The sequence below is a fragment of the Mus pahari genome, chromosome X (genome assembly GCF_900095145.1).
Source record: "Mus pahari chromosome X, PAHARI_EIJ_v1.1, whole genome shotgun sequence".
In the NCBI taxonomy this organism is placed as follows: domain Eukaryota; kingdom Metazoa; phylum Chordata; class Mammalia; order Rodentia; family Muridae; genus Mus; species Mus pahari.
Window position 1 is genome coordinate 144,575,873 of NC_034613.1, and position 21,817 is coordinate 144,597,689.

The window sequence follows — 21,817 nt, forward strand, 5'->3', positions numbered from 1 at the left end:
TCTCTCTCTCTCTCTCTCTCTCTCTCTCTCTCTCTCTCTCTCTCTCTCTCTCTCTCACACACACACACACACAAACACAAGATGAACAAATTTTGATGAGTCTCCCTCTCCAAGAATCCTTAATGTATACTTTCATCTTATTTTTACATTCTTAGTAAGAGAACAAAAACACTGAAATGGTTTGCTATAGCTTTTTAAAACTTCATAATGCTACTAACATTCTGGGTTGACAAAGACATTCTGTAATTGTGTTATCTAATATACTATACACGTATACATACACATACATATACTGTATCTAATATACAGTCCATAGCCATGTGTGGCTGTATAGTTGAAATATAGCTAGTGAGGCTGACAATTGATGGTTTTTATAATATTTCAAATTTGAGTTAATAAATATAAAAGTTATCTAGTGGCTACTATCATGGACAGTGATGGCCTGGAGTCCTGATGTGTCATCCCTGTTGTAGCTCGTTCCCATTTATTTAAGCATGTATTTTGATTATACTGGGTTCAAATACTGGCTAGCTGTGTGACATCGGCCAAGTGACTTAACCTCTGTAGATCTGATAGTTGTAAGTACTGAATGCGGAGATGAAATGGGAGGAAGTGGATGTTACCTGTAGAACGTCTTACAGAAGAACCGGGCCTGTGGCTGCAAAAGTAATTAACCCAAAATGTCTGTGATCTCATTTTTCCTTTTTCCTTCCCCCACCCTCTCCTCTTTCTTCTCCCTATTTTTCTTCCCCAGCTCGTTCTCTCCCTCTTCTCTCTGTGGTACTGGGACTTTGCTGGAAAGCTTTGCATCAGCTAACAACATTCTCCACCACTGAGCTACATCCATCTCCATTTTTTTTTTCTTTTCAGTCTTTGATCCCTGGGGATACAGTAATCACTTGAAAGGGAGGCAACAGTAAAGAAGATGTCTGGGTTCCCATGCTTAGTGGACTTTAGTCACAGTTAAGCCCATGATAAGGATGGCAGCTGGACCGAGTTGCAGACCATCCATAGGAATAGTTCAAAGTATTTGCCACTTAAAAGCCAGGGATGGCTCCTCAGTTCCCACACGTTGTATGCATCCAGCCAGGATTAGGATAACAAGGCACTACAAAGATAAGTAAGACTTATGCTTCTGTGAGCTCCTCGCACACAGAATCTCAATCCATCTTCATGAGAACTCTGGGTGGGGTGTGATTCTCACTCAGTTTGTTGATGATGATCTGAAGGTCAGTGAGATTAAATTGCCAGACCCACCATTGCTCATGGGCTGAGTTTGTATCTGTGCATTTGCCCATAACTCGATTTGTCCACATTCCGCTTTGCACTTCCTGCTGATCCCCTTGTGAAGAGCCTCATAAGTTTTCTTTGATGTCCAAGTTGTATTTTGAGAAATATGACTTGATCTTCAACTCTGAAATGAATGCCAGAGTAAAATGGCCTTTGAATAAAGAGGTCTCAACCAGAGGCTATTTTACCCCACCAGGGGACATATGGAGATTCTTCGATTGTCTGTTGTTACTGGCATTTAGTAGATCCGAAGCAGGTGATATTGCCGAACCTCCCACAGTTCACTCCTGCCTCCAAAATAATTTATTTGGTTCAAAAACTCCTGAGGTTGGGAAGCTGTGCCTTAAGTTAAGCAGAGCTAGACCCTTTAGTAACCTTGAGGAAGGAGCCCATAGCCTGAATGGAAAGTGAAAAAAAAGAAAGAAAAATTCTCATTCTCAACTTTCTTCCAAGAAACTTAGGTCCTAGTTCTTTTGGTGATGCTTGTGTCTGCAGATCCTGTCCATGTACCTAGATTTTCTATCTCCAGAGTCCCCTCAGTTTGTGCATTCTTTATTGCTTCTATTTCTATTTTTCAGTTTCTGTCACTTATTTTTGGTTTTCTATTTCTTGGCTTTCTTGGCATTAGGTAAGGGATGTATTGATTTTTCTAGCTTGCTTGGCTTGTAACTGCTCTTCAAACTGTCTTGGCCTGCACCTGTTCTTCTGACTGGCATGGCATGGAGGAGTTCTGTGCAGTGGAAGTCCACCCAAGTTGGGGGCCAAGGTCACAAGAATGGGGTGGGATGTGGGACAGGATGGGGCTTGAGGGGCGGTCAACTGTGCCTTTGAATAATGAATCTAGGGAGTGGGGCAGTTCAGCTGGCAGCCCGGTCACTTGTGTGGCCTGAGTTAGGACCAGGGGTCTGGCAGCAGAGTGGGCAGTGAGGCAGGATTGAGGGAAAGGCGAAGTGGTGGAATGGGTCTTTGGGAACTGAGATCTAGGATCTAGGGAATGAGGAACTTCTTTTGATTGGTGTGGCCTCCCAGATTCTAGTACTTTAAAGAAATTTAAGCCAGATCTTCATCCTCATTAGGTGGACTGCTTCCTTTTAATAACATGGATCTTTTAAATCCAAGATAATGTTATTCTTATACTATGTGAAAGAGAAATAAAAAGATAACTTACAACTAGAATGCATTCTGGCTTTGTGCAAAGCTGTACCCGAAGATAAAGTCATTAATTGCTTGTGCCTACTTGCATTGTTCCCAAGAATGTTATAGCTCCCAATGTCTGTTGGAATACTTGTGATATATTGAAAACTACTGGTGTCATGATTTTCCAGAACAGTGAACAACTCATGCTAATGCTCACTCAAGGCAAAAACCACAATCATAGTTCATATACGAGTCTAATAGTATGTGGGACTCAAAAAATAACCAAACTGTAGCCTCAGTGTTGCTCGTCTCAATTATGAAAGGCTCAGAGGAATCGTCCAAATAGTACAGTATACTTCAACAGTATACTTCCACTTGGTTTCTCTTAACATCTATGATCATGGAATCCTTATCAAAGATAAAAAAATATGTTTATAACAACATGTATGAGAGAGAGATGATACGTTATATTTAGAAAAAAAGAGCAACTGTGCATAGTGTTTTGCCTCTGTTACATGCACCATAGCTTGGAATGAAGCACTGTGACTCACCGTGCTGACGTGATTTTTCCTGGAAAAAAAATTAAGGCTTTTGTTGAAATCTGGCTATGTATATAAGATTGAGTTGCCCTGATAAATTTTATTTGTCCTCTGTCAGGACAAAACAAAGAAAACACCCTCCCTGAAAACCCAAATAACAATAACAAAACCTAACCAACCAACCAACCAACCAACCAACCTAAAACCCCAAACACACACACACACACACACACACACACACACACACACACACACACACCATTTGAAAATGTTTGAAAGTGGTTAGTCATGCAATACTTGTAGACAGGAAAATACTATGAACAGATTTGTTTGTTTTCAGATAGGATCTCATGTAGCACAGGCTGGCCTTGAACTTCTGATTCTCCTGTAGGGATCGATAGTGCATCTCACTATACCCAGTTTCTGCAGTGCTGGGAACTGAAGCCATGGCGTAGTACCTGCTGGGGAAGCACTCTTACCAGTGTATTGCAATCCCAGTTCTTAGGTGGACATAAAAAAGAGAACTTTGGCTCTTCTCTCACATCACATACAAATTAATTTAAGATGAATAATAGACCTACATACAGATGTGAAAATTAAAGAGCCTCCAAAATACATGCAGGAAAGTATCTTCATGATTTTCAGATGGGCATCTCTTAGAGATGCCACAGAGACTTTAGTCTTAAGAGACCTGTATTCATAAGGGCTTGGTTCACGACCTGTATTCATAAGGGCTACTCAAGTGCCCTATCAACTGAGCTATGTAACTGGGCCCAGATTCTGTTTTGAAAAAGAAGCTATGAATAGAATTCATTGAATCATATAAGAAATAAAATAAAACCAAAAGAAATCTAGACGATACTGTTATAATGGACCACAAATGCATTGAAAACCCACAAGAATGAAGAGAATTCAAGGAGAATAAGGAAGCCTAGGTGGCTTCAAGAGATGCTGAAAAGTTGCAATCTATGACTCTATTAAGTTTACAAAGATTCATGGATTAATTGAAGTAGGCACAAGGGTTTCCACATCTTGGACTATGACATCATTTTGTTGGATTTATACATGAAAATTCTGAATTATTTCTTTCATCATGCAATTTAGAGAGCAAAGAGAATAAAGACATAAACCAATAAGCTTAAAGCTCAATTTCTCCCTTCCTCTCTCCCTCCCTCCCTCTCTCCCTCCTCCCTCCCTCTTTTTTTCCTTCTCTCCCTCCCTCCTTCCCTTCCTCCCTCTGTCTCCCTCTCTCTCTTCCTCTCTCTCTTCCTCCCTCTCTCTCTCCCTTCCTCCTCTTCCTCTCCCCTCCCTCTCTTTCTCTATCCCTCACTTTCCCTCTCCCCTTCTTCCCTCCCTCTCTCTTTCCCTCTCTCTTTCCCCTTTCCCCCTCTCTTTTGCTCTCTCCATTTACTCTGGAAACACAGAGTTAAGGGACGGAGAGGATCTATTCCTCCTCCTGTTCTTTCTTCAGAGGACAGGGAGGCATGGTTGGGCTGTGTTTCCATCCTTGTGGAATTCTGATGTCTATACCATCTGTGAAGGGCCTCCATGTTGGCCTGGACTTCCGTGGAGCTTTTAGCCACTCACTTGGGTATAATCTGACACATGACGTCACAGTCATCCATCTGGATGAATCTTGCCCAGCTGTTGTACCCTCTGCTCTGGGTGGGGATTCAAGCCACCCCATCTGTTCCCGAGGCCTCTCCACTTATCTATTCTCTGCTTGAGCCCCCAGCCATGACAGATGGCTCTTTCTCAGGATTACAGATCATTTTTCTCTGATCAGCGTCTCAGTGTCAATTTATAGTTAACATTTAAAACTACTCCCATCCCTGCCATCGCCTTAGGTACTTACAGAGATTAATTGATATTCCATATGCACATAAGTGTGTCTGTGTGTACATAATAATAACCGTTTTACATGCACGCACACACAACTTCTTTGCCTTCAGTGAATACACAAAAATGGAGGCTCATAACTGTATTTCTACAGCACTCTTAAACTCAGTTAGGCTTCTTTACAATCTCCAGCCGTTAAAAAAAAAATACCAGAAAACCACCACCACTACCACCAGCAGCAGCACCATCACCACCACTAAAACCATGGTTGGGCCTCTGGTGAGTTGAGGATCATTTAAAACCCTCTTCTTTTCTATACTTATGAGTATTTGAAACCACATATTTGAGCATATGTGTTCCAAGCGTCTGGATTTCCATCCTATCCCTCTGAACTGCCTTACTCCCCTTCCTATGGTTACAAACTCAGGTAGAGACAAGGTGAGGACTTAGGGGAGTGCGGGACAAAGATTGCCAGCTGAGAGCTGGAATGTGGCAACTGTAGCCCTAAGCTGGGGAAGCTTCTCCTTAGTAAACGGCAGTGTAAGCTCTAAACAGTCTCTTTTGTCTACTACACATGCACATAGATGAGAAGACAAAATTGATAAACCCATGTTCCAATTGCTCAGGGATGATTTTTTTAAAAAATAGATTTCATTTATTATTCAATGTGTAGTTATTATTTGTGGGTTTTTTTTTAATCTCTAGTAATGATGGCATGATGGCAGTGGTTTTCTGGAACACTTGACACCCGGATTACTCTATTTTATATCTATTTGCCTTTGTATGCTTCACACATCTAACAAAATCACATTTCAGCCATGATTAACTAGGATGCAATTTTTGTCATACCCCCACACTAAAGGGAGGATCTGACAATGTATGTATATATAACTAGTGGAGAGAGAATCTTCCTGCCATCTGATTGATAGAGGCCAGGGACAGTGAAGACATCCTACAGGGAATAGCACAGGTGCAGTAAGGTATTGCCTGGATCCAAGAGTTAATGATGCCATGGTTGAAGAGCCCAACTGTATTTAGAGTCTGGATTGCTTATGTTGATGCTATGCTCAGTGTGTAATCTGGGGTGGTCCTGTTCTCTGTAAAGAAAATTTCAAAAGCATGGGATTGTAGGTGCTCAAGTTGCTTTTATTTTATTTTATTTTATTTTATTTTATGCTTATGGGTGTTTTGGCTGAATGTATGTATATGTAGCACTCACTGGCTGGTACCTGTGGAGAGTAGAAGAGGGCTTCACATCTCCTGGACCTGGAGTTAAAGATGGTTGTGAGCTGCCATGTGGGTGCTTGGAATCAAACCCAAGTCCTCTGGAAGAACAAGCAGTGCTCATAACTGTTGAGTCATCTCTCCAGCCCCAGGCTGCCCTTCTTACAGAATAGATGACATGGTGAAAAGTTGTTACACGAGTCAAATCAACTTACTTTTACTTTGGTTAAATTCTAGGGCCAGCTAGATGGTGTGGGCTGGCAGAAGGCTAGAGGATTGTTTATTCTACAAGAGAATCCAGTTTTGACCTAAGTTTGGTGACTGTTTTGGAACCTAAGGTCTTCCCTTTTGTTTTCAGTGCTCTTTTAAAAAATTATTATTATTATTATTATCATCATCATTACTATTATTTTTATTTTTAATCTTTAACAGTCTAGTTGTTATCCCTCTCCCAGTCCACCGTCCAACAGTTTCTCATCCCATTCCTCCTCCCCCGTCTCCAAGAGGATGTTCCCCCCCCTGCCACACACACACACACACACACACACACACACACACACACGCACACACGCACACACACCTCCAGGCCTCCACATTCCCCGGGGCCTCATGTTTCTCAAGGGTTAGGTACATCTTCCCTCACTGAGGGCAGACCAGGCAGTCAGTCCTCTGTTGTATATGTGTCAGGGACCTCAGACCAGCTAGTGTATGCTGCCTGGTTGGTGGCTCAATGTCTGAAAAATCTTGGGGGTTCAGAAAGACTGGGAACTGAACCCATAAGTCTCCTGGTGCAATTTTTCAAACTCTCTAAATAATCGGTGCACATAAAACAAGTACAAGGGCCTTAAAGGTATTTTTTTGGCCTATGTTCCAGATGTGCTCAATCTTTTGATATTTTAATATAACAGTTGTCTTCTACAGAGTTCATACCTCAGGATGGTGCAATGGAGTTACAGAAATAAATGTTAAGAATCATAGTGTTTTTAAATAAGTTTATAGCTCTGTTTGGGCTCTATTCATAGTTATCTTGGTCAGCATGTGGCCTACTGGCCATTGGTTAGGGAATTGTGCACACCTCTGGCATAGTTTTCCAGAGAGAGTCTGCTTTCTTTTTTCTATGAAACTAAGGCATTTCTGGAAAGCCAGTCTCATCTACAATCCTCCTTGTCTTTGGATCTCTAGAATCAATGCTGAAGGAATGACTTCTTGTTTCAAGCCTCCACTATAAATGGAATCAGTATATCTTTCCCTCCAAACCAAATAAGCAGCCCTCAAACCTACCTATCTGAGCGCAGATTCTAGGTTCAGTGTTTCCAGCACAGCACTGAAGAGGGATAGTAATTTCTGCTTATTCTTTCATGACCAGACACCACGTTATACCTCCTCAGAGCATAGGGATGGACACACCCTCTTTATGTGGAAACATGGCAAACAAATGGCCAAAAAAAGGACCAAGCCATCCTTTCATTTTGGTATCTGGTTAGTTTATATTAAGTTTTCTAGTGTGAAATCCAGAGTCAGGAAGAAGTATCCTTTAATAAAAATTGCAATATTTTACTTGTGATAAGTGTATTATGGCTTTATGGATGCATATATAAAATATACAAGTATTTATACATTTATACACATATCTGGGATTGGGGATGGAATGCATGTGAGAGAAACATGTCATCAATCAACTATGTTCCCAGTCTGGTTGTATTTTCTTGAATGACTATTGTTTTCAGACAATAGTCTGAAATGATAAATGGATAATTAACTCTTTATGGATAAAACATAAAAACAGACATGGATAATTAACTCTTTATGGGGAAGGAGAACAGCTGAAGTAAGGTTAAGCTGGTGCTGAATATGTAAGGCTTTATATACAGAATGAAAAGGACCAATATAACTGGGGCAACTGATAGCTTTCTTCCTCGATGCTTCTGCCTTTTCCTTTCTTTGAGGCCAAGGGTTCTCAAGTAATCACTACAGTCATTACTAGCAACTCAGTTCCCCGAGCACATTGAAAACATTTTCCCTCCACCCTTGTCATTTTGCCAGGTGTCAGAAGAGTCCAAACAATGAGAAAAGATATCCCTAAGCCATGTTAATCTGTATGTTGGCTAAGAGTTGGCTCTTGATGCATATCTAAACATACTGGAGCCACACTGGACGTGTATGATACTTAGAACCATGAAGGGTAGCTTCAAATGTTGAGCCAATTCTTTATTTTTTTTCTCCTGTAATATTGACTTTATGAGACTGATATCTGGGCCAATATGATCAAAGATTTTGTAATAATCTTTGGTTGATGTCACTTTCTTACACCCCCTCCACATAATGAATAACACAGAACTGGAATGTTTCTTCCTGCATTAGCTCAGGGGTGGGGGAGGCCTTCAAGCTGCTCTCACTTTTTCCAAAGAGCTTCACCCATTCTTTCTCCTAATTAGCCTAGAGTATTATGTAGCAACCAAATAAATAGTCTCCTAAAGGCAACATCCTCTCTTTGGTTGTTCCAGAAAACTCTGCTGACTCATTGGCAGTTGGGCTTGAAGAGTTCTGTAGGCAGGAGATGCCAAAGACTCCACACTTGCTCTGAGCAGCACCTGTGACTCCTCACCCAGTCCCAACCATGGGTCACTCATCAGCCGTTGCTTTGGGGCAAGGAGATTTAACATGGCTTTGGGGGCCACCTCTAAAAAATACCATCTACATCTTGACACACGCAGCGGATGTTTTCTTTCCTCCCTGAAATTTGGGTAAATCATATTAAGTAGCCTTTTTTTTGTGTTCCAGGGTCCTGGGTTCACTGAAACTGAATTGCGCCCATGCTTATAGTTGCTTCCTCGTGGGTAGTTTCTTTTGAATCTAACTCACCAGGCTAATTTAGCCAGGTGAAAGCCTGGTTGGAGTATAGAAGTCTCAGTAGCCAATAGTGATAGAAACAGCAGTGGCAGCAATAATACCGAGATGCTCCAAAGCACAGCTGTATACAAGAATAGCAAAAACGACCAAGATAGAACTCAGTTTGTAGGAGAACCCTTCCGATAACATCTTTTTTTTAAAAATTATTTTATTAGATATTTTCTTCATTTACATTTCAAAGGTTATCCTGAATGTCCCCTATACCCTCCCCCACCCTGCTCCCCTGCCCACTCACTCCTACTTCTTGGCCCTGGCGTTCCCCTGTATGGCATGGGCATATAAAGTTTGCAAGACCTTGCCAAAGGAATATATGTTGCCAAATGCGGCCAAAAGAACGTAAATCTTACTTGTTACCCTTTACTGCCTTCCCCTCTCTTTCTTTAAGACAGGGTTTCTCGGTGTAGCCTTGGCTGACCTAGAACTCACTCTGTAGATCAGGCTGGCCTCAGACTTACAGAGATCCACCTGCCTCTGCCTCCCAAGTGTTGGGACTAAATGCATGCACCACCACTGTCAACTACTGTTAATTTTTAATGTGATGCCTGTGACTCCTGGGATGAGACCAAGCATTTGAACCTGTAGTAGCTTGTGCCAAAACATACTCAATCAACTAATTTATTCCTATACTATGACTCTCCTAAGGGTCAGTGCACCCCAGTTTGCATAAGTGCTTAGTCACTAACATCAAGCCAGACACAGCAAAGCACTGTTAATCTCCAGTTTACTGAAGGCATCACTCTCCTCTTTCTCCTGGCTGGGATATTCCACCCTTCCTAAAATATGTCTTTCAAGATTTCAATGGTGGGATGAGGCTTTTACGTTGTGTTCCTGGCCATCTACCTACTCTGGTGGAGCCCGGGGTCTGTGCTAGTCCATAATTTCACTTACTTTCCTATTTTTCCTTGTGTGGGTCATTCTAATGCCTTGGCCTTCAATTTTCGTATGTGTCAGTCCGTCGGTTAGGGAGTTAGCTGGAGGGCTTTATCCCATTTGTGTTTTGAAGATGGATTCACTGAAGGCCCTGACAACACCCCTAGCAGAAATGTAGACATATTTAAGGCATAACCTTCAGATTTCTCCAAATGTCGCTCAGAAAAAAATAATTCTTTTCAATAAAAAAGTTCCTACTGGATAATCCATTTGTGGTAGAGGCAGGCAGGTTCCAAGTGTCCACGATGGTGAAAGGTCCTCCAAGGGAGTTATTGTTTAGTGGAAATGAACATAGAGGAATATAATGAGCACTTGTTCCAAATGCTAAGTCTAAATGAATTTGATATGGTTCCAGTAGTACGAGAAAAGAAGCCCCCCCCCCCAACCTAAAAGCAATTTAGTGGGCACAATCTCCTCAGAACGCATTTGCTGTCAGAGCTGCTGGTGGAGTTGCATTGGTCTGAAAAAGCCTCCCAATGGAATAAAAGCTGAGAAGGGCCTGGAATTTTGGAAGGAACCCATTCAGATGAAAAAGCAATAGATTTTGTAGTATGATGATTCTCTTTCCTGATAGCTTCTCTAACCCAGGAAAGTTAATATCTGAGAGAGACCGATTGTGCCTGGCTGTTCATAGTCAACAGGCCTCATAAGGAATTAGGCCAAAGCTGCTCTTTGGTTCAGTGAAATCCTGTTACTTAACAAGATCAGAAAGTCTAAGAAAATGTAATGTTTATTAGATGGCTGTGTTGGATTTTGTAATCCATAGTTTAAAAAATATGATTCTGATGTTCAGCCAGATTTAAGAGGCAATGCCTTATTAGTCATTAGTCATATCTCCATGGAAGCATTGTATTCAAACTGGGAACTTCAGTTCAAGGGAGATGTTAAACTTGGAGTGAGTCCAGAGAAGAGTAATCAAAGCCATTAAAAGTTAGGATAGAGGCAGTCCAAACACACACACACACACACACACACACACACACACACACACACACACATACACACACACAAAAACCAAAAACCAAAAAACAAAAAAACCAAAACAAAAGTGCAAATGAGATGAAGAGAATGCAGAGGAGGGAATCAGTCTTTTGATATGGAACTGGCTATTGGTGGTAGATAATAACTATGCTCTGGATGTGCCAGTGAAAGAAGTGGAGGGAGTAAAGTATGAGCAACTAAGATTTAAAGTAGACAGACTAAGTTCAGATAAGGCCTGAGAGGTGTGTGAGTAGCGGGGAAGATGTGTTAGAAGCTTACTTTGCATTGGCCTGAAAAGATAGGGATTAGAGCAAAACATTGTTCCTTCATATTCACAAGCCCAGAACTGACCCCTGATCGACACTGTGAATTGAAGTTCCCAGAAAGAAGCTCCACCCAGGGTATAGATTCTCCAAAGCTGATTGGCTGATTAGAACGTTATCGATTATGCTTAGAATGTTGCAGATCTGGTGCCAAACTAGCTTGGGCTATCTTCAATCCTCATTAAATAGCCATTAATTTCCAACTCTGGGTCTGACTTAATGCCCTGTGACTACCACGTGAAATCTTTTTGGGAATGTATGAGTAGACTGCTTACTAGTTGCCATTACCTCAAAGGCTAAGAATGTCATCGGATAGCATCTAAAGACTATAGCAGGGATTCCCCTTATTTACTGGAATCCATCTACCTGATGTGTGTGTGTGTGTGTGTGTGTGTGTGTGTGTGTGTGTGTGTGTGTGTGCTCTGTGCATGCAGATTCTCATGAAGGTCAGAGGCATCAGATTCTCTGGGGCTGGAGCTGGAGTTATAAGTGGTTGTGAGCTGCCAGACATGTGTTCTGGAAAGTGAACTCTGGTCCTGCAAGGGCAGTACATATTCTTTACCATGAAGCCCTTTCTCCAGCCCTACAATGTATTTTAAAGCGCCTCAACTTATGACTTTATTTTGTTCTGCTATTGTAAAAACTTTAGGAAACTGTTCCCATATTGGAACATGGCATTCGGGGTGGCATAAACCTGTGTTCCAGAGCCATAGGCACTTTATATTTGGTGCTAAAATAAACAATCTCTTATTCCCTTTGAAGTGAGAGTTGTGTAATTCTGTATCAACATCTACCAGGGGACCTCCAACCAAGGACACTCTTGCTTGACTGGAGACATTGGCCTGATGGCTGAGGATTGTAGACGATTCATGTTCATGGAAGATGAAGAATAGGGAAGGGAAGGTCTTTTATGGAAAAGTTGCCCTGAGTTTTAAAAGTTCTTAGGCTCTTTAGCAACTGGGCAGATGGGGAGTAATGGCTACCAGTTCACTTGGTGTCTCATCTAGTGCTTGAGGGACACTCAGAGTATGCAAGTTATTGCGTGTTACAGAGAGAGAGAGAGAGAGAGAGAGAGAGAGAGAGAGAGAGAGAGAGAGAGAGAGAGAAGCTCCATGGTCATATATGGTCCTGGGATAAAAGTTCAACAGATTCATGTTCTGTGAGGATTCTTAGAGGCCGAGTATTATTACTAAGAAGCCCATCCAGCTGTAGCTCATCAGATCATTTCTCCATGAAAGAGTGTGGCAACTGGGATGGTCAAGAGCTCTCAAAATAGTATTTAAAAATACCATCTTAGTCTAGCATGGCTGTCCTCTGAGAGGCTCCATCCAGCAGCTGACTCAGACAGATACAAACACCCACAACCGACCAGTGGATGGAGCTTGAAGACTCTTATGGAAGAATAGGAGGAAGGATTGTGGGCCCCAAAGGAGATAGGATCTCCACAGGAAGACATACAGAGTCAACTAACCTGGATCCTTGGGGCTCTCAGAGATTGAACCACCAACCAAAAAGCATACATGGACTGGTCCTAGACCTCCCCACATATATGTAGCAGATGTGCAGCTTGGTCTTCATATGGTTCTTGAATAATTGGAGCAGGGCTATCCCAAAAGCCTATACTGGGATATGTTCTTCTAGCTAACCTGCCTTGTCTGGCCTCAGTGGGAGAGGGTGCAGCTAGCTTCACAGAGAATTGAAATGCCAGGGTGGAGGGATGCCCAAGGGTGACCCTACCCACTCAGAGGAGAAGGGGAGGGGAAGGGGGAAGGATTGTATAAGGGGCTGACTGAAAGGGGTGCAGTGAGCAGGATGTAAAGTGAATAAGTAAAAATAATAATTACAAATAGCAACCTAGCTGGGCATGGGGCTACTACATCTAATCTTAGCACATTAGAGCCTGAGGCAGAAGGATTGATGCAAGTTTGAAGTTAGCTTGGGTTCTAGTATAGGGAGTTCCAGGACAGCCTAAACTTTAGTGTGAGACTTTATTTCACCCCCTCCCCAAACCAACCAATAAAACAAAATAAACTAAAGGAGAAGGGGATGTGGATAAGTTGTTAGAAGACCCGCCTAGCATGCTTGAAGCCTCAAAGTTCTGGATCCGATCACAAACACTACATAAAATGATGTATGGTGGTACATGCCTGTAATCCCAGCGCTTTGGAAGCCGCAAGGCAGGGTGATAAGAATTTCAAGGTTGTCTTTGACTACATAGCAGATTTGAGGCCAGCCTGAAATTCATGTGACCCATGTCTCAACAAACAAATGAATGCTATAAAAATAGCATCCTACTTGGGTCCAATTGCATAGGTCTCTAATCCCAATTACTAAGCAAGAAGCAGAAAGATCACAAGATTCAGTGTCTACCACTGACAAAAATATTTAATAAGAATCTTTAAAGGCATCTTGGGCTTGGAGAGATGGCTCAGTGGTTAAGAGCACTTGTTGCTCTTCCATAGGACCTAGATTTAATTTCGAATACCAACAGGGCCACTCACTATTTCCAGGGTATCTGACACTCTCTTCTGGCCTCTACGAGCACCTGGCACACACATGGCACACAGACATACCTGTAGGCAAACCACAAATACACATAAAATTAAAATAAAAATGAAGAAAAGACATCAAGATTTAATAAGGTCAACAGATGTTACATGTTGCCATGCATAGGCTTAGCAACAGGTGAAGGCATGGAACAAAGGGTCCTCGAGTTTTAAAAGCATCTTTTTTAATGTTGCTACTCTGGTTACTGGGAGACAAGGGAACTGCTTCCAGCCTCCAATTAGCTTGTTTCTCTTAAAGTGGTTTTTTTTATTGCTTTGTTTAACTTCATGAAGCCAAACAAAACCAGAACTCTTTAACATTGCCTTCCAAGGAATAGAAAGTATCAATCTATGTATGTTGAATAGCAGCCACGGATCATTATTTAAGCCCAAATCGCCTATGGTAATCTGCATTTTGGCCATTTCGTACACAACAGAATTAATTTAATTTTGGATAAAGATACAGAGTAGTCAAAGAAACTGGAACTAAATAATTGCTGTTTTTCAAAAATTATGTAAGTGGTTTTTTTTTGAGCCTTTGTTTTGCAGTTCCTCAAAGCCAGTCATATTTGGGGCTGCTGGAAGAAGCTGACTCCTGCTGTCTGCATCCCTGGCTGCAGAGGCAGCATATTCTGCTGGAGTATTTTAGCTGTTTTTATGCTGAGATGAATAGGCTATTTGAAGTGAAAGGCGGACTGGTAGTTCCTATTGGAATGAAAGGATCATAAATCCGTTCATGCCAAACTGTGAACACAGACAATGCACTGAAGGCAATTTTTATTTGGTAATTACTGTCTTTGTTCTGAAGCTCTGCCAATGCTAAGTGATTGAAAAGTTCCCAGAACAAACAGTGAAGGGACACAGCTCCTTCGTTAGCTTAAATTGCCTTTGAGTTGATCTCACTTATTGTGACATTTTGCTTTTCTTGTTTTTTTTTTTTCAAACAGAATTAATGTGCCTTTTACATTTGTGTTTTCAAATTCTAGGGGAATGACAAAGGATCATTATCTTGTATCATCCTAAACTTTTTTAGAGGGGTGGCCTTCCAAATGAGACCACAGACTTTGCTGTTCCAGGGCTCTGCATTGAAGGCTGCCTTTTGGAAGAGTGTCAATGCACAAGCCAAAAGGCTAGATAATCCCAGAAAGGGAGAGAGGCAGGGAGGGAAGGAGAGAGGAAGAGATGGAGGGAGGGAGAGAGAGAATGAAAGAAGGAGAGAGGAAGAAACAAAGAGAGGGAGAGATAGCTAGTTATTGAAAATGTCCATGTAAAGTTTATAATATATTGTTTTAGTTGAATATCAATTCCTTAGCCCAAACAACACTCACAAGAACATTTTACAAGAGCCCAAAGTTGCATCTATATGTTCTTTCTGATCTTGCTAATGATCTAATTGTGGTGTTACATATGATGTGATTCTAGCAATATTGAGGATGAAGATCTTAAATGAAACAACATTCAATTCAACCACTACTAATTGCTACCTACTTTATGGAAGTCATTGGGGGTAGGAGATGAATAACTCATAGATCCCCCAGTAAAGATGTTGGTAATTAGCATTAGTGAGTCCTTGTAGTTCAATTATTTATCATAAAAATACTCATAAATTGGATATGGAAGCAAGAGTCAGCAGAGTCTTTTGAAAGTGTAGTAAGAAACTGATTACCTAATAAAGTCTGTCCTCCATCAAACATCATGCTAGGCTCTTTGTTAGTCAGCATTTGAAGATGAAGATCTTAAATGAAGATCTTAAAGGAAAAAACCATCAATCCTATTCAGCTAATGCTAATTGGTACCTATGTCATGGCAGTCATTGATGGTAAAATGTAAGTTAGCTAAATATTCTCTGTTAAAGTGTTCATAGATTAGGAAAGGAATTTGGTAAGCAACCGTGTTCTTCAAAGTGTATGTTGTAAAATGTAGTGTTGTGATGCAAATAGTTTTTAGCCTAAAACTGTAGAGCTTGCTAACGTGAAGGACATTAATTTGTAAAAGTAGATGCTGCTGTGGGTGAATGACTAAAGCCACTGGCATAGCTGGGATAAGAATCTGGTAGAGTTATTTGTGGTTGGGATTAAAGTCAGCTATGGGTGAAGGACCACACAACATTTTCTGGTGCTGGGAATTGAATCCAGGACAGTACACATATGCCAGACAAGCACTTGACTATTGAACTACATCCTTGGCCCTTCTGAATTTTTCTTTTAATTTCATGTTGAAACAAGGTCTTGCTGTGCAGCCCTGGCTGGCCCTGAAACTTTTGCTCCTCTGGCCTCCACTTAAGTATCCATGAGTACAGATATCTGCACCTAAGCTATCAAACAGTTTTACCAGGAGAGCTGTGTCAAAAGCAAAGTCAACAAGTGCCACTGTTGCTTAATATATGGTAGAATTGTTGTCTTGAATCTAACATGCAATACATATGGTAGGGACTAGAGAGCAGTAAATGAATTCATCCATATTAGACCAGAGTAGAAAAGGGAAATTTATTTCCTACACTGCAAGGGAGGAGCAGCCAAGGGGAATAACAGAGTGCATGCTTTTCTTTGGAGTTATATCTCCACTTTGGTTAGGCTGATGCACTATGAAATTCCTGTCATGTAAATTAAGGCAGTCCTGATTGAACAGTGTTAAATCCTGGGCAGAGCTTGACCTTAGAAGTTGACAGCTCTGTGTTTGTGATTAATTTTGATTGGCCTCCCTTAGTTACATTGTTCTGCTGCTCAGGGTTTCCCCAGAAAGGGGCTACTGTTTTCTCTATGGAAAGCATTCTGGACCAGGCTTGCATTGTGGAAATTCCCTGACAAGGACTGTTCCCTTTCTGGTCTCTCAATGATTGCTTTATTTCTAAAAGAAAAATATCAACTTATTTTACTACTTTAAAGAAATGAATTAATTTTCTTTTCAGAAAATCCTACTGTTTTTAGCACTTACTATGACATTTGGTTTCTATGTTGGGCAGACTAATTATAGCTGCTTTTCTTTTTTCTTTTTTGCTGTGCTAGGGATGGAACATGGGTTTGCACATGCTAGAGGAAAGAACCCTAGCACTGAGCTATACCCCAGCTCTAGACAGATTGATTTTTTCCTTTATGACATTCATTTATTTTTATTTAAAATAATGTATTAGTTCTTTAAAAATTTTATGCAATACATTTTGATCGCACTTACCCTTCTACATCCCCCCAGCTCCTCCAAGATCCACCTCCCTATGCTCTCAAATTTTGTTTTCTCTCTCTTATCTAAAATAAAAAGATCCATTCATTCAGTCTAATTTATGGTACCCATATATTCCTGGGTGTATGGCCATCAAGGGGAACATGGTCAAACTACCGGGGACCACACCCTTAGAGGGGAGAAACTTTCCTTTATCCAGAAGTCATCACCTGGCCATAGCTCTTCAGTTTAGGGTAGGAACTCATAAACTCCTTTCTCCACGGTAGAACATTGATTAACTTGACATTGAGCAGATCATGTGCAGGAACTGTATCTGCCATGAGTTAATGAGTACAGTGGTCCTGTCACATCCATAAGACACTGTTCTGCTCTGCTCCTCACTGACCTCTGACCCTTACAGTCTTTCAGGCTCTCTCTTCCACAGTGGCTCCTGAGCTTTAGACAAAAGTTAGGGTAGGTATCTTAGTGAAGGTTTCATTTCTCAGAAGGGACACCATGATCAAGGCAGCTCTTATAAAGGAAAACATTAAACTGGGGCTGGTTTCCAGTTTTAGAGGTTCCATCCATTATCATCATGGTGAGAAGCATGGCAGCATGCAGGCAGATGTGGTGCTGGAGGAGCTGAGAGTTCTACGTCTTGATCCAAAGGCAGCAGAAGGGGACTGTCTTCTACAGGCAGCCAGGAGGAGTCTCTGATTCCACACTGGGCAGAGCTTGAGCATAGGAGACCTCAAAGCCCACCTACACAGTGAAACATTTCCTCCAAGAAGGCCACACCTACTTCAATAAGGCCACTCAGAGTGCCACTCTCTGTGGATAAGCATTCAACCATAAGATTCTATGGGAATGAAACCTATTCAAACCACCACAGTGGGTCTGGGTTTCCATAGATGTCCCATTTTATGGCTGAGTACTACACTGACACTCTCTGCATTTCTATCAGTTGTGAATTTCTGCACTAACCACTGTCCACTACACAAAGAAGCTCCTCCTATGATCTGTGAGTGCTACATTAAATATGGGTGGAGAGATGTAAATTTAAAGGTCAGTTTGATACTATGTCCATTCTTAAGGTCATCCCTTGGGCCTGCATGCTCTCAACCATGAGTTCTTGTCTAGATTTACAGTAGCAAGTGTTGAAATAGGCCTTACATTCAATCAGTAAACGATTGGTTAAACCTATAACACTCCTGCTGCTATTGTACCCACTGTTTGTATCTTGTCATACTGGTCATTGTAGTAATCTGCAGGGCTCACAGCGGGGTAAGACTATTGAAGACACCACACACACACACACACACACACACACACACACACACACACACACAGAGAGAGAGAGAGAGAGAGAGAGAGAGAGAGAGAGAGAGAGAGAGNAGAGAGAGAGAGAGAGAGAGAGAGAGAGAGAGAGAGAGAGAGAGAGAGCCTGAGCCTTTTGGTGCTATGAGAACTACCCAGCATGGAGAAGCTTTATAATAATTTCCAAATTGATTTTTGATTTTTCTATGTCCTTTGACTGAAATGTGTGGTGTTTTCAGCAATAGCCTTACCATCCAGTTCTGGTGGGTAAACAAGAGCACTGACAATAGCTTAGATTGTTTAGGGCATCTCTGGGATATAGGTTGTGGAGAGGTATCCAATACCCAGCACTGACAACTGACTATATATAGCTTCTGAGAGGAGTAATGTCCCTTGTGTAGGCCAATACACACACACACGCACACGCACACACACACACACACACACACACACACACACACACGCACGCACTAGAATGAAGCTTATGAAAGAATAGGCTTCCATTTGGCTTTCCTAATATTCTCAGACTTAGCTAGCCCTCCACACCCTCTTCCTCTTCTCTATTCTTCCAATCTTCTCTCCCCACTTAAAACTTCCTCTCCAGTTTCCCTTCATATCTATACTACACCCCACCTTTGAGATCTTCTCCCCTTTCTATACCGACAGTCCCTTTCTAGTTTCCTGGTTCTACAGCTACTCCAAATTAAACATAGAAATCTACAAAATTTGATGCTGAGAGACACATATGAGTGAGAACATGCTACGTTTGTCTTTCTGGGTCTGAGTTACCTTACTCAGTTTAATGTCTTCCAGCCCCACTCATTTAGTGTAAATGTAATTTTTCTTTACAGCTGAATAAAATACCATTATGTATCGGTATCATATTTTCATTATCTATTCCTTGGTTATGGACATTTGGCTGTGTAGGAAGATTAATTTTAAATGGACCTTTTCTGGTACAAATTATACTTCATCAGAGTGCTATTGTTTAAACTTGTTCCCCAAAGTTCACCTGCTAAAATCTAATCTCTAATACAACAGTGATGAGAGGTGGGACCTTTAAAAGATGATTAGGTAATAAGGGTAGGGATTAACACCATCATTGCAGGAGTAGTTTAGCAATTCTGCAATACATTCCTGATAAAAGGCAGAAATTTCCCCCTCCCTTCTCCTTTCCCTCCTCTTAACCCCTTCCTTTCCCATTTCTCATCTCGCCATCCCTATCTTTCTCCCTTCACTTGTCCTTTTATCTTCTACTGTGTGATTCTGCTTCCAGGTATTAGTACCATGCTTTCAGAGTTCCATGCCTTTAGAACCACGGGGCAAATCCATTTCTGTCAATTAAAAATTATCTAGTCTGTAGTATTCTATTGTTGCAGTAAAAATGGCCTAAAGCAGAATTTATGAGATAATACAGTAAGCATGCATAGAAAGATAAAGCATCACAAACACAAGTGGGGGGACAGGTAAAAATGAAAGAAAGCTTAGGGTTTTGAACTGTACTCTGCGAATGTACATGCATCCTGTGATTTTTTATACCAATACTCCTTGAGTCAGATGCTCTTGGGGTCTAACCTGTGGGCAGATGATGAGTAAGTGATAATGATGACTACTGTTTTCTGAATTGGAGATAAACACTAGCTCATGTTGGTCTACAATGCTGGAACACTGTGTAACAGCTCAGATGTTCTTTTTGCCTCTCATCCCAGGTTTGGTCCTTGCTCTAGGGAAGCATAGCCCTATGCTTTACCTTGACCTATGTTGCTTTCATGGATCACCTTGCTATGAAAGCTCTTGAGGGATGCAAGCTCCTCAACCATTCTTCTCTCACTAGAATGACCCAAAGGCCATAGAATAAGTGGGGGCGATTGTTGATTATTCTGGAAAGGCTTCTTCCGAATGATACATTTGTAGTCGTTCTAGTTTTTCCCCCTCTATTTTTTTAAGGCCTAGATTTTGGGTTATGGCGATCTGCATCTGCAAGGGGATTATGCAATGTGTTTACTTCATTAATACCGATGGCATTTTAGTGTCAGTATGCTTGGTACTCCTCAAAGTGAGGTAAGAGTGGCTATTGTGGCCTTTGGTGACCAGGAGGACTGCAGATACTAATTTGTACAGGTCTCATCGGAACCACTTATAGCTAGGAAAACTAACCCAGAAATACCACATTGCCTTTCTGTAAGCCTTTTGATTCTTACTTCACTTCTTAGTTTTCTGCTGCTAACTTTTTAGAGGTTCTGTGCCCACTGCTCCAAAGCTGTCAAAGACGGCTAGCTTTTAGGTGTATTCATCCTGTGGCTTAAATCCACCTTCTGCTGTACTCATTGGAGCACACTGTAAAAAGACTAACCCGATGTCCTAAAAAAAAAAAAAGTATGAAAAAATGTATGCAACTTTACAAAAGCCTCTCAGACTAAGGGGAATATGATTCATACCAGACAGCCACATTTAAAAAAAAAAAAATCACCAGATTCATCCACCTCTGCAGTGCCACACATTCCAGAGTGACAGCTCCCAAGCCCCCATCTTCTGAAAGCTTCCAGAAACTCTTCCCTAAAGCTCACTCCTTACCACCTCTGCTCTTTTCTTTGGGAAATGTGTCTTTCAGAGCATGGCCTCCTTGCTTTTGCTAACACAAACTGGCCTGGCCTTTCCTTCCTCGGGTGTCCTTAGCCACGACTTGAGAACTCCATGTATTTTGCAAGGCAACAGGAAGACAGGAAAGACCCCGAAGCCTCATTACCTTAATATTTACATTCAGTGGAGATTTTTTTCCATGACAATGAAAATCTTCTTGAAGCTTCTCTTCAGAACAGACTCATTGAACATTTTCTCTGAAAGTCTGGATAAGAAGCCGTTTTGCCTCTGCAGCTTTTCCCATTTCTGTTGAAACTCCCGATTTCGGCCGTTCATGTACTCAAGGCACCATGGACAATACGTGAACAAATGGCTCTTGTGTTCCAAGAAGATGTTATTGTAAAAACGGACCAATAGGTTCTTCTTTAAAACAATGCTTCCCAACCATGTCTATCAGTATTCTCTGCAGGGCTTTCAAAACCTTTATGGCTAGGCCAGACCCAGACCTATGACATTAGAAGTTTTAGGATGGGACTCTGTCATCAGTATTTGAAACTTTCTTGAGTGAGTCCAAAACCACTTAGGAGCAAGCCAGCTGGAAACTGCTCTTTTGTCTTAGTCTGGAGCACTCAGAGCCATCTGGTCCTAAGTGAGCCACAGATCTGCAGTTACTTACGTGGCCAGATGGGGCCTGCAGTGAGCAGCCTCATCTCTTTACCCCAGGGTGTTCTCTGACCTTTTCCTACGTGTTGGTTGACTTCCCAGTTCCAGGCATAAAAGCTGCAGTTAGAAATTGAAATTCTTTGGGTGGGGATAAATGACATATTCTTTTTGGATAAGCTATCCTAATTTTAACCCATTAGTTTCTAAAGTCAGAAATACTAATGTAGTTGATACTCTTTTGGTCTTAGGTACTTCATTTAAAATTGTGATTGTGGGAATCCATCCCATCATCAGCCACCAAACCCAGATACTAATGCACATGCCAGCAAGATTCTGCTGAAGGGACCCTGATACAGCGGCCTCTTGTGAGGCTATGCCAGTG